At 45.2% G+C, this 26,709-nt stretch overlaps 1 protein-coding gene across 2 annotated transcripts in view; it reads left to right on the top strand.

Annotated features, from left to right (window-relative positions):
- SIRT7 (sirtuin 7) overlaps window positions 1-26,709 on the top strand; it is a 421,359-nt gene that overhangs the window by 239,961 nt on the left and 154,689 nt on the right. The gene's annotated exons all lie outside the window — the stretch shown is intronic.

Here is a 26,709-nt window from a genome sequence, read left to right as displayed (position 1 = left end):
TAACACAAGATCACTTCCCTCAATCTTTAAGTCCCAACGTTAAGATGGTATATCGCCTTTTGCCCGAAAGTCATAAATTCCAATAAATAGCCACTTCAGGTAAGTTATTTTGAGATGGTGCAGTGTGCTGTAGTGGTGTGTTGTAAAGTTTAAATAAGTATTTACCCCAAAGTTAGCTAAGTACACCACTCTATACTATTCACCAGCTATGACCTGGGAAAGGAACGACGACCAGAGGGAGTTGGGGTCAAGGACTTTACACCCAATGTTGCTCTATGGAAGATGAAAGGGTGACCAACAGAAACCCTCCATAATTGATTTTTCCAGATCCACTGCAGGTCTTTTTGCACTTGGGATGCAGATGCAGAAGTCGATTTTGGTCCGGACAGTTGGTCGCATTGCACAGCAATCTGTTCCATTCAGCTTTCAGAAGAAAGATGAAGACCTCTGTGTTTCAGACCTCCTGAGGACATCTCATGGGATTGAAGGAGTGTTCCAACGAAGGTCACCACGGTCAGGCGACGACAGGCGAACGTACAGTGGTGAACACTTAAGAAACCCCAGCATAACTTTCATGAAGAAACGACTGAAAATGCAGGAGCATGACAGCTTGTAGCATAAACTGAAGATCTGCAAAGTTCCAAACCTCTGCTCAGAATAACTGTTGCAGGGAGGAACCCCAGGAGAGAGCTGGTCAATCTACCGGGTGGTCCATGGACACTTCCGAAGCCACAGGTCCTTGACCAGGGCCGGGGTTGAGGCTGGTTCACAGGTCCATGAGTTGAAGCACCAAACAGGGTCTTCTGAGATAAGGTAGAGGAGCAGGGCTTCACTAGGCCAATCACTGGAGCCATTCCTGGTCATCTGCAGGGGTCGTCCTCTGGTCACTTTTGGCTCCAATGATGATCTGTGAACAGTTGCAGGAGTCCTCCTTTTATCCAAGATTCGTGGTGTGAGAAAGCACAAGCCCACCAATGTTAAGGTTCTCCAGCATGTGGTCTGGCATGGATTCACATGCTCATGAATATTCCCTGTTGTCACCCTGGGAATCTGTTAGGGAGAATTCTCAGAAATGTGCTAATTCCCTTCTACCTTAGCGACCCCTGCTAGATTTTAGGACTTTTTATCTCTCGTAATTTTAATGTGATTCATTTTCTGTGTTTCTTTTTACTTTAGAGTCTGACAAACTCCATAGGCATCATCTTTACATTTTGTCACTCAGCACCTTCAGTGCAGTTGCACAGGGAAGTCTTTTAGATTTCCCAAAGGTTGAGATACATTCTCTTGGATAAACTACTGTTTCCAAGAGAAGTACATTTACATTTTGTAACTTTCTAGACCCAGCACACACTTAACTTACCATAGGGTGCTGGAGGGGTTACTTAGTATCCCCTTTGTCTAGTTTCTCATGTAACATTTTTGTTACCCTTTCTACAATTAATGGCTGGTGGCAGTGGTTTACTTTTTACTACCATTATGTGTTTTTACTGAGAGCTGCGTTCGCAGCTGCGGTAAGGCACCCATGGGTAGCCATTTTGTCAAAATGACCCCGGTCTTCTTTTTTCTCAATTTCTTGTTGGAAAGGTCTTTCTTGAGATTTACTGTGCGCGCCAAACCAGGTTTGGTCCTTTTTGTGTTAGGTTCACCTGGTATCCACGGGGACGCCATACAATACTGGATGGAGGTCTAAGCGCTATCCCGGACCCCTCTCTGCTTGGTTATGTGCCAGACGTTGGTTAGCGCCTATAAGAGGAGAATGGAGGGTTAAGGTACCGGTTCTGTGATTGATGGACTCCCACTTCCCTCTGGTCCAAATCCCCTCTGTGCAGGGGCACGTGGTTGGTGCGGGCGTTCCGTGGACCTCGTTGCTTCACTGGTCCGTGTGCCCTTATGTCGGGTCCAGACCGGCTGTGACTCTGCTTGCTGTCTTCCAGGTGAGTTATAATGTATTTTCCGTCTTTATTCTCTTTCTTTACCCCCGTTTTCGAGGGGATTGGGTCCTCCGACGTATTACATATCTTTGACATGTAATCACCACAGCTGTGCTGCTTCGGAAACTTTTGTCTGCGTGTTAATATGTAAATGACCACGCTTCACGCTGATGCTTGTCTTTATAGAGAGGCTTTATTTCTTTAGTTCATCCAAGGGAAAGGCCCCCAGCTGTGGCTGTCCTCCTGCTCTCAATCCTCTCTCTCTCTGCTGCTAGAATGTGGAACCTTTGCTTAATCATAACAACAAAGGTTCCTTGGTAACTAGGTTACATGGCAGCAGCTGATTTGATGTGATTGTAAACTCAATGAAGTAAATGTAACCACCTCCTAACACCTCCCTTCCTTTTACCAAAATATAAGTATTTGCCTAAACTAGATAATGGATTTCATTGAACATAAGTAGTTCATTATTTACATAGTATCTGATACACCGCTATGTGAAGAAATAATTAAATTGCTTTAAATACCTTGCAGTGCAGTTACAAGTTGTTGTTTACCTTTTTGCAAATTGCTATCCTCTCCTTGTTCCAGACCCCACCCCCTTTAACAAGCACCGAAGATCCCAAATCTTTAACAACTTGTTTGGGCTGTGAAAATATGGATGCACCTTTGTGCACCTTGGTGGGAAGTTTGATCTTGATCCAATCACCTTCCTCGAGACTGAATTCTCTACAAGCATTCTTCCTGTCATATTGCTCCTTGGATCTGACCCCAGATTCAAATATCTTCTCTCTCACTCCCTCCAGATCTATTCCTACGAATTTTGACCTTCCCATCCAGCCTGGACACATGTGTGTGTTAGGTTTCCTCCCTCTTAATAGTTGAAATGGGGATACACCCGTAACACTGTGTGGTGCTAGTCTATATTGGAATGTTCTCTCCATTATGGTCCTGATCCAGTCACCTCCTGTTGCTACTGCAATTCTAATTGCATCCATGAGAGTGCGGTTGAAGCGTTCTACACACCCATTGGTCTGGGGATGATATAATGAAGTGGTTACTTGTTCTATTCCATGGTTACTCAAGAACTCTCTAAATTCCTTGGAAACCAATTGGGTCCCATTATCTGATAAACACTTTCTGGGGAATCCCTCTCTCCAAAATAATTGCTCCAAACATTTAATGATGCTACTGCTGGATATGTCTCTTAGTGTAAATATTTCGGGCCACTTGGATAATAAATCTATGACAACCAGTACATAGGTGTCTCTCCCACCCTTGATATTGAAAGGCCCTAGTAAGTCTAAAGCAACCTCATCCCATGGAACTGTGGATGGCTTTCTAACAGTCGTGGGTACTTTTTGAATCCTGAGACCCTTATTACCTTCAATGCAATCACAATTATTGTTGACCACTTCTTCAGTGTCTTTGTCAAGATTAGGCCACCAAAATTCTGCTCTAACCAAGCCTTTGGTTCTAGGCAGTCCCAAATGCCCAACATGAGCTAGCTCAATTATTAATTTTCTCATTTTAATAGGTACAACCATCTGATGTCCTCTATGTAAGTATCCTTTATCAATCCAGAGTTCTTCCTTAACTTTGGCAAACCCGCCTAAATCACCAATATAGTTTCTTATTCTGTTCTGCGTCACCAATGTTAAAACTCTCTGGTACAATTCATCCTCTGAACATGCATTGTCCCACTCCTCTTTCTTTACTGACTCATGAACCTGAAATATTTCAACACCTTTCTCACGAGTCAGAGGAGACTCCTCAGACACTGTTTCTCTCACTACTGATCTGGATAAGGCATCAGCAACTACGTTGGTTTCACCACTAATGTGAAGCATATCATATTGCAGGCCTTGTAGGGATGTCACCCACTTCATGATGCGTCTGGAGACTCCCTCCAGACCACCTTTGGTAAATATTCCTATTAGGGGTTTATGGTCTGTACATACTGTGAATTCTCTGCCCCACAAATATCTTTTGAACTTTTCCACTCCCCAGACACAAGCCAATGCTTCCTTTTCTACCACTGAATATCTGTTCTCAGGTCCTTTGAGAGATCTAGAGGCAAATGCTATGGTGTGTAAGCCCTCCTGATCTTCCTGCATTAGGACTGCCCCAATACCATAGTCACTTGCATCCACAAATAGTAATGAATGTCTACTTTCTTCAAACGTTTTCAAGATGGGTGCATTGACTATAGCATCTTTAATCTTACCAAACTCTTCCTCACAAGATTCATTCCACTTGAACGTAACACCTTTACGAGTCAACATCCTCATGTTCCTTGACAAATTTGCCAACCCTCTAACAAACTTGCCATAAAATTCAACCAGACCTAGAAAAGATAGTATATCTGCTTTGGATTTTGGTGCTTCCATCTTGCGAATAGCTTCTATGGCCTTTTCTTTGGGTTTGATCCCTTCACCTGTAATTTCATGACCTAGATATTCAACTTTGTCAGTTTTGAATATGCATTTCTCTAACGATACTGTAAGGCCAGCCTCTTTGAATATGTTCAACACTCTCTCTAACCTTTTATCATGTTCTGCTTCATTTTTCCCACATACTAGCACATCATCCTGGTAACACATGACACCTCTCTCTCCTCCCAGTAATCTGTACATGACGTTCTGAAATACACTAGCTGCTGAAATCAATCCAAATGGCATTCTTATACATCTGAAAAGGCCAATAGGGGTAATGAAAGCTGTGAGATCTCTCGAATCAGGGTGTAATTCTACTTGGTGATATGCAGATTTGAGGTCAATAAGAGAAAATACTTTGGAATCAGACACCCCTGCCAATAAATCATCTATTCTGGGTAAAGGAAATATGTCAGCCACTACATTTTTATTCAGGTGTCTAAGGTCTATGCATATCCGCAGAGATCCACTGCTCTTTCTCACTATTACAATAGGACTAACCCACTCTGAGGAATCAATTCTCTCTATCACCCCTTCACTTTCCATTTTATTCAATTCACTCTCTACATCTTTTCTCAGGGCCAAGGGAATGGTCCGTAATTTGGCAACTTTGGGAATGGCATCCCTTTTCAAACGAATTTTGTGCACAAATCCCTTCAAGCACCCTAACTTAGTGCCACTCATATGCCCTCTGGCCCCTTCCATAACAATGCTCGAGACCGATTTTCCACCGGATTTTCCACCTTCAACAGTCAAAACCTGTTCTGGGTGGCTTGCTTCAAGTCTTATCTTGAGCTCTGCCTGATCGCTCCAGGACAACAGCTCTCCACCTCTGTTGGCTACATGGATAGTCCCTAACGCCTTCCTGTCTTTGAATTGGAGCTCAGCTTCAAAGCACCCTAAAATTTCTATGGGCACATCTCCATAAGCATTTGCTCTGACTACATTCTCCCACAATGTACAACATCCAAATTTCTCCTTCCACACTTGCACACTTATCAAAGTATAATCTGCTCCACTGTCCATGAGCATTGATACTGGCACCCCTCCAACTAACACAGTTGCATATGGTTTCTTTTTCTTGACCTTCCCATCAATGGCATTGACTGAAAATATAACTTCTCTACCAGCATCATCAATTGATATAAATTCTTGATCTGCATTGACTTCATGTATTTGACTTGGGGCGGTATAAAAATTCCTACAGCATCTAGCCATGTGTCCTCTGACCCCACATTCATTACATATAATGTTTGATGCATAACATTCTTTGTCAGATGCTTTGTGATATAGACTCCCACATCTGAAACACCTCCTAATTGATGCACCTCTAGGATAACCAGAGTCCCTGCCACCCCTGAATGTAACATTCTCACTGGGCAACCCTCTGGTAGATGATCCTTGTCCCCATGCTCTGGTAAAGGGACCTTGGCGACCCTCAGATCTCCTACCCATTTGCCAAGTGCGACGTGCAGTTGCCGCACCTCTCTGCATCACTCTCGAAACCTTATGTATGGCAGCTTCATTGTCATCAGTTTTGGGCTTATCTTGAGATGTATTATCCACTTGAAGCATTTGTATACATTTGTCTGTGTGTTCTATCATTTTCGCTATCTCAATTGCTCTATCAAGAGAAGGATTTCTTTCCTTCCATAACTCCTTCCTGATGTTATCATTAGAACACTTAATCATGAGTTGGTCCCTGACATGCTCATCTCGACAATGGTCAAATCTACATTTGATGGCTAAACCTCTAAGAGCAGTTACAAATTCCTCAATACTCTCTCCAGTTTTTTGAGTTCTCGTGGCAAATTTGTACCTTTCAAGAATTATATTTTCTTCAACACAGTAGTGTTTGTCTAATTTTGCTAATGTTTTCTCATATGGACCCCCATCAGGAATGTCTGGAGGTTCTGGTAGTTTTTTGACCACTTCCTGTCCTGCGGCACCTAAACAGTGAAATAGGAGCGCCTCTTTGCGCTCATTGGAGAAATTGGGTCCAAATGCTGCCAGTGCATATTTTTGAAAACCCTCTTTCCAGTCTATCCAACGCACTCTGGGCTCACCTGGTGTAGGCAGGAAGAAAATTGGGGCTGGGACGTTTGCCATGTTGTGAATTAATTAATGTCACCCCCAGGTAGGAAACCTTACACAGCCACACTGTCACTTACTTGTACTTAAATTTTATAAGGTGTGATTTCAGGTGGAACCTGTGCTGATATTGTCAGCGCTGTCTGTGGTAGTTGCAATTTGTGATCCACAGGTCAGCCTCCTCCGTAATCCACAGGTGATCCAATTTGTGATCCACAGGTTTTCCAACCTCCTCAATATTCGTGCTCAGCTCCAGTATGCTTTTATGGTTCTCTCCACTGCCAGGCACTGACTTCTTTCTTGGTGCTCCGCTCCAAAATGCGCTTTGCTGGTTTACTCCGCTCCAGGAGGATGGCCGTGTTTCTCGCCAGCTATTACACAGCACATCTAGTGTAACACTCCGTCCATTTGCATCCAAACTGTAATCAATATTGCTGCAGTGTTGCTGCTGCTGGGGGCCTTTTCTCCTTGGCCCAATCCTCGTCGCCAATGTTAATATGTAAATGACCACGCTTCACGCTGATGCTTGTCTTTATAGAGAGGCTTTATTTCTTTAGTTCATCCAAGAGAAAGGCCCCCAGCTGTGGCTGTCCTCCTGCTCTCAATCCTCTCTCTCTCTGCTGCTAGAATGTGGAACCTTTGCTTAATCATAACAACAAAGGTTCCTTGGTAACTAGGTTACATGGCAGCAGCTGAATTGATGTGATTGTAAACTCAATGAAGTAAATGTAACCACCTCCTAACACTGCGTCGATGACGTCGATGCGCCGTCGTCGAGGACCTCCTCCGACGTCATCCGATGTGATAAGTAGGACGCACGACGCCCATAGCCTCAGTTCCGTTTTTTCCGCGAACGTGTTGCTTTGTGAATCTCGGTTAACGCCTCGACTCTTTGGAGTTCTGTTCTTCTCGGTTCTTCGAACCTGTTCGTTTTTGTGAAAATCCTTCGTGTGAAGATGTCTTCTACTTCGTCTTCGACCACGCGTCCGGGCTTCAAGAAGTGCAGGGAGTGTGGGTCCAAGATGTCGGTGACGGACTCGCACGACGCCTGCCTCTGGTGCCTCGGGGAGGCCCACGACACGGATGACTGTATCGACTGCCAGTCGCTCACGTCCAAAGCCTTACGCGAACGTAAGAAGTTGTTGTCGGTAGGTCGGGTGTCCAAGCCCCGGAAGTCGAAGTCTGCGGGGCTTTCGACGGATGATTCGAGGGGTGACTCTCTGCGTCATCGTCAGAAGTCTCGTGGGTCTCCTTCTAGGAGTCGGTCTCGCCACTCCTCAGCCTCTTCGAGGCATTCTCGGAAGCGCCGACACGGGTCGTCTTCCAGGTCCTCTTCGGAGGACTCTGCCCGGCACGTCGCTTACCCCACCAGCCGTGCGACGCCGGAGGAATGGGCTTCCTTCGGGAAGAAAATGCTGGCGATTCTCGAGTCGCAGGGTACTAAGCCGTCCGCGCCCCTGAGTGGGGTCGGTCGTGAGAGGTCTAGAGACACCGCTCCCAAGAGTGGTCGGCACGAGTCACGGGAGAGGTCCCGTTCGGACAAGGAGACTCGTTCTCGACGTACCCGTTCCAGGTCCCGGTCCTGGAGGCGTTCGAGACCGTGTGCACCTGTGAGGTCTTCGAGGAAGACATCGACGTCTGAGGCATCGAGGGCGTCGACAGGCTTTCTCGAGGCTCCGGCTTCGAGGAAGTCGTCGAAGCCGTCGATGCTCAGGTCGTCGAAGGACACGCTCAGGGCTCCGGCTTCGAGGGCTGTGTCGGCGCCGCCGATGCTGGCGGCGCTGCATCTGACGTCGACGCCGATCCTCTTGGCGCCGATGCCTGTTCTCTCAACGCCGGCGCCGATTCGCTCGACGCCTTTCGTATCAGGTGGCACGGGGGAACCCCCTAGGAAGGCTCTGGTTAAGAGCAAGCACTCTTGGGTGCCTTCTTTTCGCCACCTGGAATATATTTCAGAGGCGGATGAGGATTCTGATGGCCTGGTTCCTAGTCAGGTTCCAGATGAAATTGTCTCGGGCCATAGTCAGTTTGACGATTTTAGGCAGTCACTGCATGATGCCAGTGGACTGGACACCTCTCCGGAGGTGGAGTTTTGTAGGCCTGAGCCTGGCTCTCATGCCGATTCCTCGTACCGGCGCCTTATGGCTAGGGTTTCTGAGTACTTGGGATGGTCTGCTCCCCCAGGGGAGTTTGTGCAGGATGATCTGACGGACATCCTTGATGTTGGTCCCCCAACTGACCCGGTACTGCCGTTCCATATGGCTCTACAGAGATGGGTGGTGGCGGCTTGGACTGCTCCGGAGAGTCTCCCGGCGGTGGGCAGATCCTTGTCGCGAAAATACCGTCCAGCCAGTAGCGACCCCTGCTACTTGACCAGGCACCCCACTCCGGAGAGTTTGGTGGTGCAGGCGGCCACGGCCCCGGCAAAGCAGGCGTCGTACCCTACCATCCCTCCTGATAGGGACGACAAACGTTTTGATGGCTGGGTGAAGAAAGTGTTTTCTTCTGGTGGTATGGCGCTTCAGGCGGCCAACTCCATTTGTGCCTTGTCTCGTTTCACACACACTCTGTGGAACTGTGTTGCATTAGCGGCTGAACATATTCCCGAAGGGGACGAACGGGATGGTTTCCTTGCTATGGTCCAGGATGGTAAGGATGCCATGTGTGAGTCCGTTCAGTCGGGTTTGGATTTAGCTGAATGCGTCAGTAGGACCATGGCGGCGAGCACCGTGATACGCAGGTTTGCGTGGTTGCGGAAGTCGGGGTTTGCTCCTGATGTGCAGTCCCGGCTCCTCAACATGCCCTTTGACGGTGAACACCTTTTTGGCAGCAAGGCTGACGAGAGCCTTGAGAGGTTGCAGACCTCAAAAGCTGCAGCAAAGTCGTTGGGCGCTGCAGTTCGCCAACCTCCGCCTTTTCGTCCTAGGGGACAGCAGTGGAGGGGTGGTTCCTTTCGCTATTATTCGTCCTTCAGTAAAGCGAGAGGAGGCCAACGCAGGGGTACCAGAGGTGGACGACAGGGTACCCGTGGTGCCAAGGCCGCTCGGGCAGTTGCCTCTTTGCCCTCAGGTAACGCCGCAGCCGCTCCCACTCAATCATGAGGCCATGTCCCATGGTTCGCCGGTTGGGGGAAGGCTGGCGCAGCATCTTGTAGAGTGGCAAGCCATTACTTCAGATGTGTGGGTTCTGGAGATCATAACCCAAGGCTACTGTCTTCCCTTTCGGCACAGGCCTCGCGACAATCCACCGGGGAACCTCTCTTTGCAGAGTCCGGATCCGCTCCTTGCGGAGGAAATTCAAGCCCTGCTGGAGAAAGGCGCCATAGAACTGGTGCCTGTAGCGGAGAGGAACAAGGGATGGTATTCCCCTTATTTTTTGATTTCGAAGAAAGACTGGGGATTGAGACCCATCATGGACTTGCGCGGTTTGAACAAACTCCTCAGGAAGGACAAGTTCAAGATGGTTACTCTCTCTCAAGTCCTCCAGGCCCTTCAGCTTCAGGATTGGTTGGTGTCGCTCGACCTCAAGGATGCTTACTTCCATGTGCCGATCCATCCAGAAGTACCTGAGGTTCGCGGTTGGCGACTCGCACTTTCAATTTCGGGTCCTGCCGTTCGGATTGACCTCCGCCCGAGGGTTTTCAACAAGCTCATGGTGGTGGTGGCAGCGCATCTCAGGCAAGGGGGGATTCACGTCTACCCCTACCTGGACGATTGGTTGATCAGGGGGAGCTCTCCCGAGCAAGTCCTGGATCATCTGTCCGTCACTTGCCACTCCCTTCACAGGCTGGGCTTCTCCCTCAATTTAAAGAAGTCCCATTTGACACCAACACAGCGGCTCCAGTACATCGGAGCAGTGCTCGACACTTCCCTGGGGCAGTGTTTTCCTCCCCAGGTGAGGGCTCTTCATATTCAGCAGATGGTGCACAAGTTTCAGCATGCCCAGACGCTCCCAGCGTTCGAGTTCTTGAGGTTGCTCGGCCTCATGGCATCCTGCATTCTTCTGGTGCCAGAGGCTCGCCTGCGGATGAGATCTTTGCAGTGGGCACTCAAGACGCAATGGTCGCAGTCCTCCAGCAGGATGTCGGACCCGGTTCAGGTGCCGCCCTCGGTCGCCCGGGACCTTCTGTGGTGGGCCGTCGAAGGCAACTTGATGAAGGGGGCTCCATTTTGGCTTCCCTGGCCGGAGGTGACGATCGTGACGGATGCATCCCTCACGGGATGGGGAGCTCATGCCAACGGGCTGACAGTCAGCAGTCGTTGGTCTCCGTCGGAGTCCAGACTCCATATCCATCTGTTGGAGCTGAGGGCCGTCAGGCTAGCCCTGAAGGCTTTTCTGCCGACTGTGCGAGGAAAGAGTGTCCTGATCCTGACGGACAACACAGTGGCCATGCACTACCTCAACAAAAAGGGGGGGGGCAGGGTCACTTCCTCTGTGCAGGGAGGCGATGCAGCTCGAGTTCTGGGCCATCCAGCAGGAAGTTTCGATCTCGGCAGTTCATCTGGCCGGAGACGAAAACGTGACGGCGGACGATCTGAGCAGGCAGAGCGCGATCTCTCACGAGTGGGAGTTGGCTCAGGAGATTCTCCTGGAGATCTTCGCCCTTTGGGGGACCCCTCAAGTGGATCTCTTCGCCTCCAGTGTCAACCGGAAGTGCGAAAGGTTTTGCTCGCAGGAATTTCCTCCAAAAGGAGCCTTAGGAGACGCGTTCGTGGTGGAGTGGTCATTCCCGCTGCTGTACGCGTTTCCTCCAGTCCCAGTCATCCAGCAAGTGCTGCGGAGGTTACAGAAGTTCGGTTCCCGGATGATCCTCATTGCTCCGGCGTGGGCTCGGAGGACGTGGTACCCGGACCTTCTCGACTTGTCCATCTGCCCTCCACGTCGTCTTCCCTACCGAGACGATCTGCTCTCACGGGAGGGGGGTCAGGTTCTCCATCCAGAGTTCAGATCCCTCAACCTTCACGCTTGGCTTCTGAAAGGTTGAGGTATAAGGATTGGGAACTCCCTGAAGACGTGATGGAGGTGTTGCTTTCGGCCCGAAGGCCAGCAACAAAGTCTCTGTACCGTTGCCGTTGGCGTAAGTTCTGCGACTGGTGCAGAGTTCAGAATGTGGATCCTTTTGCATGTGGCATCCCCATGGTTCTGTCCTTTTTTACTTTCTTTGGCCCACAGGGGCTTGCAAGTGGGTACCATTAAAGGGTATCTGGCGGCGCTGTCCATCTTTAAGCGCTCTTCTGAAGAGTGTTCTTACTTTAAAATCCCTTTGATTTCACAGTTTCTGAAAGGGCTCACTAATGTGTTCCCTCCGTCACCTTTCCTGGTGCCCGGTTGGGATTTAAACCTTGTTCTTAAGTTTCTTATGGGTGCTCCGTTTGAGCCTTTACATTCTTGCCCTTTGAGGCTGTTAACTCTGAAAACTGTGTTTTTAGTTGCGGTTACTTCCACTCGCAGAGTGAGTGAGTGAGTTACAGGCACTTTCAGTTAAGCCACCCTTCACTGTATTTCACAAGGACAGGGTTGTCCTTAGAGTTCGTCCTTCTTTTCTTCCGAAGGTAGTGACGGAATTTCATTTGGCCCAGAAGGTTGTTCTTCCGGCATTCTATCCTCCTCCGCATCCTGGTAAGGAAGAGGAGAGGCTCCATAGGCTTGATCCTAGGAGAGCTTTAAGCTTTTATGTTTCACGCATGTCCCGGGTCAGAGTGGACGATCAACTCTTTATTGGTTACGCTGGAAAGCGTTTGGGGCTAGCTGTGACGAAACGGACTTTGTCTCGCTGGATTATTTTGGCCATCTCGGAGTGTTACCGCTTGGCGGGTAAGGACCCACCGGCTGGCTTGCGGGCCCATTCTACCAGGGGTATGGCTGCATCTACTGCCCTGCAGAGGGGTGTTCCTATTCGCAACATCTGTGATGCAGCCACCTGGGCTTCAGTACATACATTTGTACGTCACTATTCCCTCGATTCCATCCGAGGACAGGATCTGGTTTTGGCAAGGCGGTCCTTTGCTCTGCTATTTGATTGGCTATTCTAAATTTTGATTCTAAATTCTTTCCCTCCTCCTTGCTCTGGTACTGCTTTGGGAGTCTGTCATAGATATGGAACACGTCGGAGGACCCAATCCCCTCGAAGAACAAGTTACTTTCTTACCTGGTAACGTTCTTTCGATGGGATGGTCCGACGACGTATTCCATATCGCTCCCGCCCTGCCTTCCCCGCTGCAGAATTTCTCTTGCGATTGCAGCTTACGTTCCGCAAGGCTTTGTGTCTGACTGGCAGTTGACTAATGTCACACGTTCTGGGGGAAAAAAGTACAACTGAGGCTACGTGCGTCCTACTTATCACATCGGATGACGTCGGACGTCGGAGGAGGTCCTCGATGACGGCGCATCGACCTCATCGACGCAGGACGCATACGCCGAAAAAAGTTTCCGAAGCAGCACAGCTGTGGTGATTACATGTCATAGATATGGAATACGTCGTCGGACCATCCCATCGAAAGAACGTTACCAGGTAAGAAAGTAACTTGTTCTTCTGTCTTCTCGGCGTCTTGCTCCACTACGCTGTTCCCTAACAAGGTCTCTTTTTGTTTTCACAGGGATGGTTGCGATCTCACAGTTGCCGCACCGATGGCGAAGACCACAATGAGTTATTGATGCGCGGAGCCCTGCGCTGTTTATTGTTATTTGCTAACCTCTGTTCTCTTCCCTTTGTACAGTTTGCAGTGATGATCCGGAGTGATGAGCGATCGAATCGCTGCTTGCCCAGGTAAGTGCTTTGTTAATGCTGACCTTGTTCCTTCTCCTTTGCAGGTTGCGGTGAAACCCGGAGATGGGCAAGGTAAAAGAAGCGCAGGGTGCCGACAGGACTCGATGCTTGCCCATGTAAGAATTGTTATTAATGCTGTCCTTGTTTGTTTACCTTTGCAGGTTGCGGCGAACTCCGGAGATGGGCGAGGTAAGCGAAGCGCAGGATGGATTCAAGACCGGTTACTTCACAGGTAAGTGTTCTTGCTCGCTAATGCTGTTCTTATTCTTCCAGGTTATTAATAGAATCCGGATCTAGGGCTTCAGGATCAGGAAACCAGAGAAACAGATGAGCTGGCGCTGGACACGGTGAGCGTTACGCTGCAGGAGTGCAGAATAACGCGAAGCGTGTTCTGCTGTTTGGGTGTGGTTTAAATAGCCTAGGTAAAGTACTTCCAGGCCAAGTAGTTCCAGGCCCAGCCACACCCAAAACACTAGACCGCATGGCTTGGCTCTAAAGAACTGAGCTGTGTAATAGGTCTCCGTGTTGGATTAAGGGCCAAAACCGGTATTGCTTTTATTCCTGATAATGAGCCTGGCGGTATGTTTCTGATGGAGTTTTAATGCCCTTGGGGCCAGTGTGAAGGGCTTTAGCCCCACTGCTGCAAGGGGGCTGTTATACCTGAGGGGGCCAGGGCTATGGATCATGACACTTTGTTCGTTTTTTCTTTGGCGGGGATTCACGAGTGAAGCCTGCCTCTGGCTCCAGTGTGTCTGGCAGGGGCAGGAAGTGAGGGAGGTGCCCAAAACTCCCTGTGCTTAATCCCCTTGGTTACAGGAATGCACCCGAAGGTGATTGAACGGTTGGCTGGAATGAATGGGAGAAACATGCATGAAAGGTGAGGCTTTTTGGCTTGGAAGGCAGAGTCGACCACTGTACCAAAGAATCCAAAGAACTTGGAAGAGACGCCTGCTGCAACTCCTGGACCGTTGTGCTGCCCGGTGAAGCCCTGCTGCTGTGCTGAAGCTCCGAATTTGCCTGGACTAGAGAAGCCCTTCTCCCTTTCAGTTGATGGGACCGATCAACTCCAAAGTAAGCCTGTCTGGACATCCTCTCAAAACTGGTTGCATTTCCACTGCAGTTGCTGCTGGAACTGAAGAGCCAGGGAGAGGAACACCAGATTGTGTGCATTACTTTTAAGTCTGACCCGAGGTGCTGTATTATGCAATTCAAATTTTCAATCTAGTAGAAAAACAAGTTAGATAATATTCTCAATTAGACAAGGATAGTAAACTCCAAGTCACTAAACATTTTTTTGCTGCTTATCAAATAGGATTTTCATTTCACTTATAAAACATAGAGGTTTTAACCAACAAAGTCATCAAAATTGGAAGAAAAAGAACCATCAGATTTCAGTCATACAATCTTACAGTGGGGTCAATAAATGTAAATGCATCACTGAAGTAGAGTAAATGACAAAAACAACACAAGGTTCTTAATCAGTGGTGAGTAGATTCAAGATAAGTCTGATTATTTGTCATCCAGGCTAAATGTCTTAAAAACACCTTTTTTACACAGTCACTCTTAGTCTAACTCCCTACGTGTAAATCTTCCCAATAAGGATACAATAAAGTTGGAGTGTGCGCTTACCCTGTTCCTCTTTCTTTAAGGGTTGGATATGTACAATATATATTTATTTTAAAGCAAGTCCCAGACAACTAGTCTACCAGTAAGGGCATTCCACCATAATTCACCTTATGCTGCTGTTGACTCAACAGGACCTAGTTCACATGAACAGGCGAAGAACTTACTTTTTAGCTCCTTACACCTTTATGTTTCTCGAAAACATCACGTGGTGCATATTTTACAATAACTGTGAAATAAATTAAACACATTATCTTGTAATACAACATGTATTAGGGAAGAGCACTGATTTTGGCTCATCCACCTGATTTGAAACCGAAAACAGAGCTTATCCGCATTCACAGGGTTTGTTGACATAGTGACGTCATCCACACATGTTACGTTCTGACGTCATGATCAAAACGCCATCAAATCGGCAATATTTTCTAACATGACATACATCCGGCGCTGTATCTTGGTTGCAGAGTCCACATCCGCACAGGGACCTTGATCAGAACTAGTAAGTATTGAATCTAGAACTTTGATATTTCTTACATATGGGGCTAATCTTAAAGATTGCACATCTCACCGTGAGTCTATGTATCTCTAGGTGTACGGGTGCTGGATCTTTGACATTTGGTAACCAGACCAGGAACAACACACTATGCTTGTAAAGCTGATTGAACCCTCGAATTTCGACCAGAACGCATTAATCGTTTTGAATAAGTGTTTATTTTCACGTAGAATTGATCTTGTTAATTGCACATGACTATCATTCTTAATGTTTCTCATTGCATGTAAATGACTACAAAAAGCCTTTGTAGAACCTCCGCTCATATACCAGAACAATACTGTACAATTGACCCTTAACATCTAGGCAAGGCTATTCATAGAATATATTTCTTAAATAAGAACATGAACATCATTAGCTTATAAATGTAAGTCTAATTAAGCAATAAATGTTTTTAGATAACTCCTGGAGAACACCGAGAACATATCCATTCTCACTTTTGGTCACCATTATGGAGGAAAACGTCCTTCTACCCATCCCTTAAAGAAAGGGGAACAGGGAAAGCACCCTCTCCAACTTTATTGTACCCTTATTGGGAAGATGTACACGTAGGGAGTTAGACTACTAAGAGTGACTGCAAAAAGGTGTTTTTAAGGCATTTAGGCTGGATGACAAATAATCAGACTTACCTTGAATCTATTCACCACTGATGAAGAACCTTGTGTTGTTTTTGTCATTTACTCTACTTCAGTGATGCATTTACATTTATTGACCCCACTGTAAGATTGTATGACTCTGAAATCTGATGGTTCTATTTCTTCCAATTTTGATGACTTTGTTGGTCAAAACCTCTATAAGTGAAATGAAAATCCTATGTGATAAGCAGCAATAAATGTTTAGTAACTTTGAGTTTACTATCCTTGTCTAATTGAGAATATTATCTAATTTGTTTTTCTACTAGATTGAAAATTTGAATTGCATAATACAGCCCCTGAAGAACTAATTCTCGAAACGCGTTGGGCAACGTGTCTTGAAATAATAAATCCTGTACCAATCAATCAAGTTATAAGTTGTTTGTTCACAAAAAGAAAATGTCATCATTACATCTAATGACCAAACTATGCTATGTCTAAACTTATTTCATGAATTGAATGTCTAAATATTGGTCTCAGGAAATATAAAGAAAATTGTATTACTCAACCTTTAAAAATGTGTCTATAGATCCCCAGTGACATGAAACCCCCAATTTGAAGTGTTAACCACAACCAAAAAAAGATACGTATATGTGCAGAAAGGATACACAAAGACTCCAAGCTATCTTCTCAACCTTCAGTGTTGAATCCTCAAGGAAGAATCCTTTCTAATGATTCCACTCACTGTCTGAAGTATTCACACAGCCAGCATGAAGAATCACTCGAAAGGATGAATAACTAAGCACAGCCTCCAATCTGTTATAAAGAAACACTTGGTAAGTAACAGAACCTTTGCCGGAATATTTCTAATAGCCACTAAATATCTGCACTAACCTTAATTGATTAGATGACTTGAAGAATCAGGAAGCTCCGGATAAATCCAAGGAAACAACGAAAAGGAAGGGAAGGTTAGTGGGAAACTAAACCCGGGCGGAACGAGGGCCGCACTAAAATCGGGATGGTGCAGTCTGGATAGCGTTCATTGTTCAATGCACATAAACACTTCTTTGACCTAAATTTGTTAGGTTCTCACTCAAGTGCAGTTTGTTATTCACCCTTGACTTAATGAGTCCAAATAATACAGCATAAGAAAAGAAACACAAACCCACTGATTTGAAATGCAGCTTCACCTCCTGGAGCAGATTATAACTGATATAACTTCTGTTCCTCCATTAGTAACGTAGAATGATCTAACATAAAATTAAACCTCGTACCTTAAATGATCAAAAACTGCATCCGCGGTGAGGGCAGCTTCAGTTAAGACTGCCGTGGAGGATGACCTGCAGCTGGAAGTCTAGGCAGATAGATGTAGCCGTTCTTGTAGAAAGCTGCCTCAGGATCGTAGGCTGGGCACTGCACACCGCCGTAATCTAGGCCACCACAGGGAGTTGCAGGATGCGATCCGACGCAGACGGCAGGGAAGCTGCCGCGTCACTGGAACGCACTTTAGGAAGCGCTCTATGAAGCCAACGCGGACACCAGAGAAGCCGCCGTGTCAACGGGATGTGCTTTAGGAAGCACTCGTAGAAGGCCAACGCGGACGGCAACGAAGCCGCCACGTCAATGGGGGTGTGCTTTAGGAAGCACACGACTCGCAAACAGTAGCGAGTATAAGGAGTACCCAGGAACAGCCGCTGGGAAGAAGGTGGTCCAAAATGGCAAACGGGATACTCCAAAAACAAGAAGGATTCCGTTCGGAAGACCACACGGAACGCAAGAAAAAACGCTCAATCAGAAGCACAGAACGTTCGAGGAAGGGACCTAAATACGTGCCCAGACACGTGACTAACCATGTGATTCAATGCAATGCAGCTTCAATATCGTTTAGAATAAAGTTTGGAGAACAGTCTCCATTTGGTAAAGAACGGCTTGGCTGCCGTTCTAAAGGCGTAGGGATTCTTACTACCACACATCATAGGTGAGTGCATGACACCTAGACAGTGTGCAGGGGACGGGAGTTCCCTAATTGGGAACTTATTTTGCTTACACTTTGTCCTGATTGGACAACCAGACCACCCCTTCTTGTAAAATGCAGGGAGAGAATGTAGAAGTTGTGCTGTAGTTCCTGTTTAATACTGCAAACCCGGAAGCTGAAGACAAATCGACCACTGGAACCGAAACCGAAGAGGACGATTAAGGAAAAGAGGATGAAACGATTTCCAGCGACCGGACAGCATGCTGTGTAACCATAGCCTGCTGAAGCCCTTACTTACAATCGGAAACGACGACCCTGACCCAGAGCCTGGTGAGACCCACTAGACTCAAAAGACCATTTTGAGCCATCTCACGCGTTGCTGCGACCTTGCGTTGCTGCAATTCCCTGGGACCTCGAGCCACTTTGTGGTGCACAGTCTTCCGAATCTTGCTGAAACTTCACGGGCATCGTTGTGGCTCTCCAGAGACACAAATAGAGTCCAAACAGTCCCCTCAACAAAGTGCTGTACCTTTGTAACAATGAGAATTTAACTGCGATTTTCTGTCTTCTTCTGTGCTTCTTGAAAAGGCGCCAAATCCGTAGAACAGCATTCAGCCATGAGGAAAACCCTACCTACAGCCTTCTTTATAGATCCCGGCTGCAAAGTTGCTTCTGAGGTCTTGCTTTAAGTCACCACAACAAGGAATCATCCACTTACCACATATTTGGCTGCAGACCCTGAAGTCCTCCTGCTGCAAAATGTTCTTCAATGCTGAGGTACTGTCTTGGCTTGGGTATAAACTTACCTTAAGTCTGTTAGAATTTCTGTGTTACTGTGGGGGGTTTTCTGTGATGGGGACGCCTCTCATCCAGTGCTCCCAGTCCCACTGGTAGAATCAAGCTAGGATGTCTTCTGTGAAGCCCCTGGACCCTCTTCTAACTCGGAAGTAAATTACTCACCTGTTTGCTCAGTCTCCCTAAGGAACTCTGATTTTTGCTACTCAAGATCCTCTCCTGACACTAGATCCTAGCCACCCTCCTCCTTTCTGCCACTGAGAACACTTATGCTCCAAGAAGAAGGGAAGAACAGTTTTGACGAGCAGTTACTGCAGCAAGTGCTTGGAATCCACTTTGCCGGTCACACTTAGCTCGGCAAACTCTATGTGTTTCGTTCCATTTTAAGGATTGGCTTGGATTTGGTGGCATTCATTTGGAAATGTTTCTAGTGTTTGAAACCCAGCCCTCATTTCCCAGGATCCTATTTACTGTTAATGCACGCGCATTTGCGCTTGCACATTTCTGCACAGAGCAGTTTTTACAAGAGCAGTTACTGCAGTTGATGCAGGTGAACTGGGGAACGTGGGACATCTTGAATTTTGATTCTGATATTTATTTAATGAATTTTAGTTGATTTTATATCATAACATACGATTTTCTCTGTGATCACAGTGAAACCGGACTCGGTGATTGTGAATTTCCTGTTCATTTGCTTCATTTGTGTTCGTGTAAATTTACTTTGTTGTATCTTTACTGTGTGCGAGCATGCCCGGCACGTATACTTTAGTGTCAGGCATGGCGCCCCCTAAAGACATGGCAAAATTGCTTGAAAATGCTGACACAACTCAAACGCTTGAGTCATCATATTAATTTGACTGACCCGTAGCCTCAACTCTATTCAGAAAATTCAAAAAGTGGCTGCCGCGGTAGCAGCGGTCAGTGATAATCAGCGGTACTACCCGCTAGAACCCTGTATAGCAAATGAGGCTTTTCCTGCAAGTGGGACAGCGAAAAATATCCCGTCCGATTCTATAATCGTGGCAGTGTTTGAATTAGAAAAGGTTTTAGCTGGAGCCACAGCAAGAGAAAAGGTGACAAATTGTGAGATTGAGACGTGTTCATCTAGTGGTGATAATGGGACTACCAAGCGAGGTGTTGGAAGGGTGAGGTGGAGGGGGGCTTCCACAGCGCATAGACTTTCAAAGCCCCACACAGCCAGCAGAGTCCCTGAACCAGGATGCAATTCAAAGGGAAGTAAATGTGTAAGAGGGGCTATGTGATAAAACCTCTGTCTCCCTAGCCTGTTAATTACAGTAATCCCTTCCCATAATGACCTATCCCAATCTACTGTTATGTTTTTGCCATCGACACGAGAATCCCCACCACTCTCGTCCTTTATTGAACCGACACCTAGAAGGGGGCACTTACCATTCTATCCAGAACCAAAAACTCAGCCATTTGTCTGAAGCGATAACATCCAAAACACATTGCAGGCCATGAATATGGCGTTATATTCTGTAGCTAAATTATATGAATGCCTAGATATAAAACTGACGTTACAATCTGACATGTTACTCCAAATACCACAATGGCAAAAAGGCAGTGGTTGTGGTGACAGAAAGAAGGAAGGAGGGGAATTGGACATGGCAAAAATGCTGAAAGAAATTAGTGGCATCATTAAGGATGACTTTAGCACAAATTATGTAATATGCATAGAGGAGGCGAGGTCCAAGCCTAACTCTGTTGCAAAAGGTCAAAAAAGATCAAAGAAAAACTGGAGCAAATAATGCACAAGTAGTTATTCAGCAGGAACCGGCACAAATATCAGACGGCAAAGACACTCCTCAGAAACTGGTTGCAAAAGTTCTGGTAAAACCCGCCTTAATTGTGGAGGACAAAACAAACACCTAGGACATGTTCTCAAAAACAAAATCGGAATCGCCTACCAAAATGCTGATGCAGAAAAAAAATCAAGAACATGAAAACACCGGCACTCAGGCGTCTGCCCAGTTCATACCAATTTGTAAAAGAAATTGCTCTGCCGAGAGTTTAGTCTCAAATGGCAAGTAATGCGGTGGTGAATAAATACAACAAAATGTCAGAGAGAAGAAGTGAACAAAACATATGTTTGAACCTCCTTGAAAAGGGGCCCTCTTTAGATGCCAGCACGTCAGAGATGGGGCAGTTGGTTGGGAATCTGCCACCTACAAAAGACAAAGATGGTCACGGGAGGGATTTAACGATGGCAGCAAATTACTGTAACGGGAGGCTGATGAACATCAGAAACAATGGTATCTCAAACTGCCAGGATTTGCCCATTAACGATACACATTTCCAAAAAAAGTATTTTGCTAGCTTCGGGGGGAAATGAGGAGAGAAAGCAATAGCAGATAAACAAAGGCACACCTAAACCCAAGGAAAATCAAGCATGTCATTATTTAATTATGCAATGCAAAGGTAGCCGGTTTGCTGAATATAATAACAGGTCATGTGTGTTAAACATCATGAATGAAATTCCCAAGTTGGAGGACATGTTCAAGTGATATAGATCTGGTAGAATTCATAGATGAGTGCAAGTGTACCATTACGAATCAATGGATGTCTTCTGGGGTGGTGATGAATTTAATTTGGCAGGCTCGTTCAGAATTTTATGCCATGGGTTTCATAATTGACAAACAAATTGACCCAAACTTGGATAGCTATCCCCAGTGGGCTAATCGAAATGAAATACATAAAGATCGGATCTTGGATTTTGGTGCTAGGCGTAGCTCCATGGATATGAATATGGATAATCATTTGCAGGGGCCTTCATCTAGCATCCCTCAAATTAAACACCAAGATGACTTTCGAACCTTTAAACTCATCTTCCATCAAAATACAACGATGGTGCATGAATCATCCACTAGCAAGATATAACAATGAGAGAACAGTAGAGGTGAGATATGTTCCTTTGCTTCGTGGAACACGAGGAGACACAAACATTTAACATTCAGCAATAATAATCTGCTAAATAACTGACATACTGGCACTGCAAGAAGTCTGGTTAACGACCCCACCTATATGGGATGAACACCATATTGTCCTACTACCTGCAAAACTGCCGGTCAGGGGTAGGTTTATGGCGGGGCTAATGGTGGTGGTTAAAATGGCTGCTAATCTAAAGCTTTCACCTTGGTGTTCCCCCCCAATATGTTTATTCAATTGGTCAGAATAAAGACAACATATGGATAGATAGCATTGGTCAGTACATATTGGAATCATGCAGACATTTCTGATGAAGATTTCTTAAAGGGTTTTGAGGTGACCTTAGAGCATACATATGCTGATAAGTCCAATATGTGATAATAGCAGGTGACTTAAACATCAACTGTCTAAGACGCCACGGGAGCAACCAAGACAACACTTAGTTGGTGTGTCCTGATGAAGGAAAGACGGATGATGATGGTGAATGGAGAAATCAGTGGGGACATCCCTCCAAAGTGTACCTGGCAGAGGAGTAAACGGTCTGCTGTGATAGACTACATATGTCAGTCAGAACCTCTTTGCCAAGGTGGAGTCTTTTCAGATACAACCACAGACTACCAGTGATCACAATTCGCTAGAATTATTGTGCGTCAGAGATACAAATATTAAGACGATTTATAAATCAAACATCACAAATGTGAGAGCTACGAACTCTAGAAACAGGTTTAGGTGGTCTTCTGGCCAATCTTCAAAATCGACTGACACCTGCAAATTTGTAGACCAAGAATCTAAACTTGCATGTGGTTTATATGTCACCTTATTAGAAAAATATCAACAGAAAGGGGGAACTAGCAAACCAAAGAACATCACACACATACACACTTATGATTCAGAAGTGGTAAGAAAAAAGGCACAATACAAAGCAAATGGACGCTATTAACAAAAACCTAAGTCAGTCAAGATGCAACAAAATCCGAAGCAGTTGCAGACAAATTATAAAATCTGGATAAGGGCAAGAAATGCCAATATTTATCAACAAGATTCACAAGATATGTTGCGCTCTTTGGCATCTAACTGTTCTGCCCTGATTTGGTGCCTTCTAAACCAGGCTCAAGGCCTGAGCCAACTAGGAGTTCAGATTAATGCAGTTCCTGAGGAGGTGTGGGCCACGTACTATACATCCTTGTATGCAGAAATGAATCTGCCCGCCCCTGCTAGCACAAAAACAGCTGGTGGAGAATGTAATATTGTTTTTGACAGGGATGACATCCTGCATTACATAAGTAGATTGAGTAGGTCTAGGGCCCAGGGCCCGGACGGCCTGACTAACTTAATGATAAAGACCCATCCTGAATCCTGGGCCTCCATCTTGGTGATAATCTTCAAGCAAGTAATTCAATCTGGCAGAGTGCCATCCTCATGGTTACAATCCATTGTGGTACCCCTATATAGAAAGGGGGACCAACAAACGCCTGAGAGTTACCGCCCAATCACCTTGCTGGATGTCTCAGGAAAGCTTTTTGCCCGTATAATTCTTAAACACTTTACAACTTGGGTAAAAGCATCAAATATAGTCGATCCATTTCAGACCTGGTTTGTGGCGGGAATGGTTACAAGTGTGAATCTCATGACGCTGCATGCTATCAAGCTTTTAGAAAGAGACACGAGTCTGTGCATATGGCTTTCATAGATGTCAAGGCCGCTTTCGACTCTTGTGTTGAGAGAATTGCTGTGGGCCAAGCTTCAGAAAACATCATGTCCGATATCATTACTTTATTGGATCAAACAATTACATACAAATACATCGATCCAAGTTAGATTGTCATTGAATGGAAATCTGACTGCTCCCATAGCCACCCACCATGGATTAAAGCAAGGGTGCCTCCTTGCCTCAGCAGTTGTATCAGACATGATATACTCGTTTGGAGAAAGTAAATTTGACCCTCCAAGATTAAATGGGTATGGCATCCCCTGGTTGTTCTATGCCGAGGACCTTGTGTTACTGGCTAAGACTCCCAGGGGATTGCAAATGCTGTTGAATCATCTTAGTGCATATGTGGAGAAAAATAATTGTTAATAAAGAGAAATGCAAAGTTTTGGTGAACTCCAACTCACGAACCAAATCAAAGATACAACCTCAATGGTTGCTCCAGAGTAACCCCTTGGACATTGTCCATGAATATAAATATTTGATGCTAAACTCAAATGATCATCCTTCTGATGCAACGAGTTACGAAGAATTTAGGAAAAAAGTTGAAACTGCTACATCCCTTGATTGTATAATCCTGGGTAAATATGGGACATTTTCTTTGTTACCCGTGCTGCATTTCTACAAGCAGAAGGTAGGACCCATACTGCTATTTGGCGCAGCGACAAGTGTCGGCGGGATGATTCCATTCGGACGAAGCTAGACGGAATCTATTGGAGAAAGGTGCTATTGTTACCACAAAGTCAACCCATGTGGAGTATTAGACATGACTTGGGTTTTGTATCCCTGAGTATGGGGTACAAATGGAAAATGGTTGCATTCTACCGGAAATGTCTATTAGCAGTAAATGATAATTCAATCATGCATATTATTGCAAATCATGTACCGAATCCCTCAAGCAAACAGATGCATTTATGATACAAAGGTTTGGCAACTCCTGTTAGATGTGAATGTTTCTAACTCTGAGACCCACCCAGATAGAGTAAAAATAAAGCTACATCAGTGAGATTGGATTCCTAACAGAGAACTTTGTATGAAGCTACATCGGTTTAAGGAACACAACCTTTTGTGCAAAAAACGGAATGTTGTAGAAACCTACTTGGTGAAGTTCCCTAGTGCCAAAGCAAGAAATCAATATTTAAGATTCTGATTGAATCTATGGCAAACAAAGGAGTCTCCAGGTGGGGACATGTCAAACATTGTGATTTAACTTGTAGATTCTGCAAGAAATTAGCCCATATTGAAACTCTGAAACACTTGTTAATGGAATGCAGTGAATTGTTTGCGTTGAGAAGGAAGCATTTTCATCAACTGCTTAGTCATTACTGTCAATTAACATCCAACGTAGTGTGGGATTTACTGCTCCATTGCAACCAAACATCTTTAAGACTAGCAGTGATACATTTTCTGAATGCATTGAACTTGGAAACACATGAATAAACTCAGCTTGTTTTGAAATAGTTTGCATCATGTTAGTTTCCTCTTGTTTTCTCTACTCTTGTAGTATTCTTGTTGGAATATGTGGCATGATTCTACTGTACCAAGATTAGAAATCATGTATTGTTATGATGATATTAATTGTAACTATCGAGTAAGGAATAAACTCTTCTTTCTAGTTGTAAATTCTGATTTGTATAAAATACATTTTGAAAGGTTGATTTAATCAGCCATTCAATAAAAAAAAAAAAGACTTTTAAGGGATTGGACCTTTTGCCTAGAAAAGAGAGTAAGTGTTTAGAAGTTACTTGCAAAAGAGTTGGTTGGTAACTGTAACTCTTAGAGTGAACAGTTGCACAAGTTCCTACTTACCTTGGATGTGCGATGCACTATTCTTTAAAGTATGGTTAATATCTTTTGTTTCCTTACAAACTGGTTTGCCATTCTAATAGAAAGTAAATGTGAAGGTATATTACTCACCTGTGATTAGGTTGTGCCTTTTCCTAAAAGTAATGTGTTGGTTTTTGTATGAGTGTTGGTATTACCAGATTAGTCTGTTAGGATAATTGTATGAGTGTCCCCCAACTGGGTCTTGCTTCCCCTGACTTGCTGTTAGCCTGTCCAGAATAAGTCTGTATTAGGTTGTTGCCTACCTAGAATAACTTGAGTAATTCAGTGAAGTGTAACATTAGGGTTTACTTTCCCTGTGTTATCTAACCCAGAGTTGGTGTCCCTTATAAGTCATACATCAGTTAATTGTATATCAGGGAAAGGTCTAACCTGGACTCCTTGTGAGATCAAATGAAAAGAGTATATGGGTTTTACTTACCTTGAATTAGCTGTGTGCCATCTAAAAATAAGTTACCAGAGTTACTGCTTATCTCAATCTGTGTTTCACTGATCTCAAAAACACCTGTAATTGAATATTACATCCTTAGGTTTTACTCACCTAGTATAACTGTGTGTTATCACAAAAGTAGTTATAGGTTTTTACTGTACCTGGAATAAGTGTTCCACTATTCTCAAAAAGTATATTATCCAGTCGACTGACTATGTGATTTGTACTGAGAGTCCCTATAAAACTGGTAGGGTCTACTGCCCTTGCATTACTGAATGTAAATGTGAAAGTAACCATTGGTTTTTACTCCCCAAGAATAGGTGTTACCTATACTGAAAGTGTATGAAAAGGTTTTGACTTCCCTAGAACTACTGTTTGGCATTCCAAATAAGGTTTATACTTTGGTCGGTGTACCTTCAAGTATAGTGTTTTTATAATTGTGATTTCATATAATGTGTTAGTACTGATTACCCCTAGGTTTATCTGGGCCTACCTGTATTTAAATAAATCCTTTATTTTTACATACATAGTATTTCAGTGTTTCTTTGGACCGTTTGCATTACAATTTCATTTGTACTGGTTCTACAGCCCTCTCTGCCTGCAAAAATATCCCTAGCTGCTCTGTCTACGCTACCATGAACTCAGGTTGTACAGCCTTACACTAAGAGTGGAGTCTTGTACTGCCTCAGTTGAATGGTTTTACTAAGCCCTTAGTTGGACTTCAGAAAAACTGTCCTAACAGGGGTATGTTTTTTCTGGTGGAAAAGAGGTTCCGTTCCCATCCCTCGCAAGGGACGCCCATACAGGATGGAGGAAAGGGGACTATGGATTAGGAGTATGTTAGTCACTCCAGTGAGTAACACTTAATTTCTGTGCCATGGTCTCGGCGGAGGCAGATTGGCGCATCCCTAGAATGTGATTCACTTCAAGATAGGACTGAATTTGGATGTATGCTGCCCTGTCTAGTATCTTTAGGAGAAAAGGTACTGTGGTGATGGGACGATAGTTGTTAAGAGAAAGTGGGTCTAGGGACGGTTTTTCT

The sequence above is a fragment of the Ambystoma mexicanum genome, chromosome 3q (assembly GCF_040938575.1).
Source record: "Ambystoma mexicanum isolate Mex_15411 chromosome 3q, UKY_AmexF1_1, whole genome shotgun sequence".
Taxonomy (NCBI): domain Eukaryota; kingdom Metazoa; phylum Chordata; class Amphibia; order Caudata; family Ambystomatidae; genus Ambystoma; species Ambystoma mexicanum.
The sequence above is the reverse complement of the archived record's forward strand: the minus strand, read 5'-3'. Positions and strand labels throughout refer to the sequence as shown.